We start from the raw sequence: 5,291 nt of genomic DNA, 5'->3' as shown, positions 1-5,291 counted from the left end.
ATCAGGCAGTATTTGTCTTTCTATGCCCAACCTCTTTCACTTAGCATAATGGCCTCCAGGTTTATCCATGTTGTTGCAAATGATAGGATTTCCTTTTTTGTAAAGGCTGAATAGTATTCCATTATTATTATAGTACATTTTAAAATCCATTCATCCATTGTTGAACTAGGTTGATTTTATATCTTAGCTATTGTGGATAATGCTGCAGTGAACATGGAAGTGCAGGTATCTCTTGACATAATGATATCATTTCCAGAAGTGGGAATACTGGATCATATGGTAGTTCTATTTTCAAATTTTTGAGGAACTTCCATACCATTTTCCGTAATGGCTGTGTTAATTTATATTCCCACCAACAATCTACCAGGTTCCCTTTTTACCACATTCTCACCAACATTTATCTTTTGTCTTTTTTATAATAGCCATTCTAACAAATGGTTTCAATTCCATTTCCTTGACAATTAGTGTATTGAGCATTTCTTTCATATCCCTGTTGGTCATTTATATGTTCTCTTTGGAGAAATGCCTATTGTAGATCCTTGGCTCATTTTAAAATTGGTATTTGTTTTCTTGTTATTGAGTTTGTTTGAGTTCCTTAGAACACTTTAGAGTTTTCAACTAACGCCTTCAACTCATTTGGCTTTATCAAATTGCATCACTGTTAACATTTTTGTGCCTGGAGCCACCCCAGAAATTATTCCTGGTTCCTGGCATTTAGAGTGATTAAGTAGACAGAATGAAAGGAACAAGAATATGGACATATTAGGATTCTAGAAGATGGTAGTTTTGATTTAGCTAGATGCCCTTCTAAGACTACAGTGGACCTTCTGTGTTCTGCCTGTCCAGCAATCCCTCCAGCTCAGTGCTGCTTCATAAGTTTCCTCATTTCAAGTGCCATAAGAAGTTGACATTAAACACTTCCACACAGAAAGATCTGGGGTACCTACTTTGTGCCATCTTTCCTACTCTCATCTTTAAGTGTTAAATACATTTTCACAGGGATTTGGCTTGGGAACACTGTTTTACTTTCACGCTGTAACCCCACACAAAATGTAGAAGAGAGTTTTTATTCTTTAGAAAGTGCAAAATTAATATTTATTAAATGAGGTAGGTGAATCAGATTTTATAGGTTAGGGCAGATTGGGCATTTACATATATATGAAAATTTTCCTATTTTCTTCAGGCCTACCAATTTCATCCTATTCTCTCTTTAAAATAATCTGAATGATTATTGTTCTCTCAGAGCTATCCTCTTTAGCCTTATCTCTTTCTTTCTTATACCCCAATGATATACTCTGATTTAAATAGCCTAAGAAATTAGCTCCCGAGAAATGTCAGCAAAAGGAGAAACAAAGCTGGCAGAACATATGAGTTATTCCCTAAATCTAGGAAATTTCTGAAAAAATAGATGAAAAGTTGTAGCCAGTATCAAAACAAACAATGAAGCAGAAAAAGCTACTGTGTTTTCATCCTAACCAGATGAGAACTCTTGGTGTGGCCAGTGAGTCTTACTTTTTCCATTCGCGTGTGCAATAGAAACCAGTTTATGATTTTACAGGTAACCTAATGCCAAGATTGCAAAATGGAGCATAAATAGTCTGCAAAAATATATAATTGTGTAAGTGTCTGACTGTGTGTGCACGTGTGTGAGATTAATATGGCATATTAGGTTTCCATTTTAGTGGTTTTTAGCTTTGTCCTGTCAGTTCCCAGAAAAGCTGGTCAAGCTTTTTTTGAATCACTCCTGCATTGTTATGATTCTGATGATCAAAAAAGATACCCACAGGTTTTCTAAAGCATGGCATTTCACAACCTTATGTCAGTCTGAAACAAAATGAAACAAAACACAGCAAAATAAAACAAAACGCTTATATCAGAAAAGAGTAAATGAAATGCTTAAAGAAATTTAGAAACATTTAAAACTGGAATATTTTAAGAATTAAAAATAAATTAAAACAAAATTGCTTTACCAAACAAATCTTGATTCTTTTCTTGCTATTTGAATAGCAATGGGGGGAAATTTCACTCATGTAAATAAAATGTAAAACTGTGTTTTGTTAATGACTTTCTGCAGGGTGTGGAACATTTAAAGTTGACTGTGTACAAAGCCATCTTGTTGGTGTCTGCTCTTAGGGATTCCTCTGTCTTAAATCTCCAGGGAGGCAGAATGACATCATGGTTAAATGTGTGAATCTTGGCATCAGAATGTTCTGGGTCCAATGCTAGCTTTGCTACTTATTGGCTATTTGAATTCAGGAAAGATATTTGAGCTTTCTTAAAGTCAGTTTCTTCACCTACAAAATGAGGTCAATAATACTAACACCTCAGAGAGGTTATGAGAATCAAATAAAACCATACATATGAAGTAGGTTGTTCAATATACCCATAATACACTCAGCAAATAACTGCTGCTGTTGTTATTATCTGATCTCAGGCATGAGGTATGAATTTAAGTATATTGCATTTTTCAGGGAGAGTTTCTAATTATTCTATAATGGATTTTAATTATTAAACATAAATCAAGGCCTTTTTTTTTGAATAAGGATGGAGGTGGGGTGCTTTCTAGTACTCCTGCATTCTCTACATGGGTAAACCTGATCTGTCCTTCAGTATCACTTTATTTTTTCAAGGACATTGTTGGTGGCAGGAATAAATCTGAGTGACATGCCAGAATGGTAAGTGAAATTTTCTCCTCTCTCATCATTACTATAATAACATGGTTTACATCCCTCTTCATCTCATTTATTCATCCACCCAGTCCTTCCTCCATCCAGTTATCCACCCATCCTTTACTAAGTGCCAGGCATTGGAGTAATGACATGAATAAGGTACCATCTCTGTTTCCAAGGACCTCAAAGATAGTCAGGGTTGGGGTGCAAGGAGGATGGTGGTAGTTGTGGTCTCAGATGCTTAAAGAGATAATTATTCTGCAAAGAACTTAGTATAATGATTGTGACATACACAGGATTATGTGGAAAAAGGGACATCAAGGACTTCCCACAAAAGTTTCCTTGCATTGGATTTAAAAATTCGTAATCTCTGTATAAAGAGCTTTCTCCCTGGCAATTTGTGTATTCCAGCATGCAACCATTAAATATTCTACAAATTAGATTAAGGTCCTTAGTTGTTGACAGGAATACATAGAGCTATTTAGCTTTTCCCTGTAAATTTAACCTCCTTAGTTATCTTTAAAACATAACATAGATGTGTATCACCGCTAATGTTCTGAAAATGGACTAACGTCTAATCACAACTTGAGAGCTGCAGAATGTTTAATGTGAAGCAGACTTTGAAAAGACCCAGCTGAGGTGCAGTTAACTCAGTGAAGTAAAACTTTGGAGCCTCATTTTCTGTGTGTGTGTGTGTGTGTGTGTGTGTTGGGTGGGGGGGGTATATACTCACAGTGTGGGAAGAACATTTGTATTTCCATTTATTTCATTATTTCATTTATTTGTACATTGGTTAGTTAATCGGTCTTTTATTAATCCATCCCTTGTAACACATAGACTTACAGTCATGTTCTAATCCTCCTTTTAAAGCTGCTTCTTTGGAAACTTTTTTTTTTTGGACAGAGTTTTGCTCTTGTCGCCCAGGCTGGAGTACAATGGCACAATCTCAGCTCACTGCAGCCTCCGCCTCCTGGGTTCAAGTGATTCTCCTGCCTTAGCCTTCCGAGTAGCTGGGACTACAGGCACCTGCCACCGCGCCCGGCTAATTTTTTGTATTTTTAGTAGAGGCGGGGTTTCACCGTGTTGGTCAGGCTGGTCTTGAACTCCTGATGACCTCAGGTGATCCACCATCCTCGGCCTCCCGAATTGGAAGTTTTTTATGTCATAAATTGTCTCAAGTAAATTTCGTCTGTTAGATGGTAAGTGCCATTTAGAGTAAAGGTTATTGTCACTGTTGTTGTTCTTGTTATTATTATAATCAAGAACTTGAACATGTCAGAAGAGAAAATAAATTCTGTGATCCTAACAAGACCCTGCTCAGTTGTACCTAATTCCGAAATCTTTAAATTCACACTGAGTTTCGCACATTTATTAAAGGAATAATTATTATAGAAATCTTACTCTACTCTCATTCTATCTCCCCAATGTTTTTCTGGTATTTACTTTAAAGACAGTATCAAATTACCGGAAATGTAAAGCCCACATCCTTAATGTTTATGTGAAACGAAACTACATTTGGTTGTAGTTGAAGGAAATGAATCCAGCAAACAGAGAGTCTGGATTTCAGTTTGCAGTTTATAATATTTATATTTCTGCATCTTTAATTCTTTCAGAAACTGATTTATTTTCGATAGGTTATGTACCATCCACAATTTACTTCTGTTATGACATAAAATAAGAAATACAATGAGGAATAAAGAAAAAGGCCAGGCGTGGATCCCAGTACTTTGGGAGGCCAGGGAGGGCAGATCACCTGAGGTCAAGAGTTCAAGACCAGCCTGGCCAACATGGTAAAACCCTGTCTCTACTGAAAATACAAAATTTAGCCAGGCATGTGCCTGTAATCTCAGCTACTGGGGAAGCTGAGGCAGGAGAAATTACTTGAACCTGGGAGGTGGAGCTTGCAGTGAGCTGAGATTGAGCCACTGAACTCCAGCCTGAGTGACAGAGTAAGACTCCGTCTCAAAAAAAAAAATTGTGTTTCTGACTTTGCTGGTGGTAGGTAGAGCTTAATGTCTTTGTAAATTTAAGAGTTGGAAGAATAATAAGAAAAAAAATCAGTAAGGAGTGGAGTGACAATACAGATGGAGCAGGCAATGAATTAATGTGGCTTTCAGATCCTTTACTTCACAGTTTTTTGGTACATTCGGCCTGATGTAGAACATCCTATGATGTAGGATATAATTTTGAACCTGGCAAGGGACCTAGTATGTGATCATCCATCATCTGTTGTCCTTGTCTTTCCTGCAGCTCAGGATGCCACTTGTTACATTTCCCGTTTTTATACAGTATAGGGTAGACTAGCGAGACACACACACAAAAAGCAGGGCCAGGTGCGGTGGTGGCTCACCCCTGTAATCCCAGCATTTTGGGAGGTTGAGGAGGGTGGATCACCTGAGGTCAGGAGTTCAAGACCAGTCTGGCCAACATGGAGAAACCCCGTCTCTACTAAAAGTACAAAACTTAGCCAGGCATGTGGTGGGCGCCTGTAATCCCAGCTACTCAGGAGACTGAGGCAGGAGAATCGCTTGAACCCAGGAGGCGGAGCTTGCAGTGAGCCGAGATCACGCCACTGCACTCCAGCCTGGGTGACAAGAGTCAGACTCCGGCTCAAAAAAAAAA

The sequence above is a fragment of the Colobus angolensis genome, unplaced genomic scaffold (genome assembly GCF_000951035.1).
Source record: "Colobus angolensis palliatus isolate OR3802 unplaced genomic scaffold, Cang.pa_1.0 Scaffold186, whole genome shotgun sequence".
NCBI lineage: Eukaryota > Metazoa > Chordata > Mammalia > Primates > Cercopithecidae > Colobus > Colobus angolensis.
Note: the sequence above shows the minus strand (reverse complement) of the source record.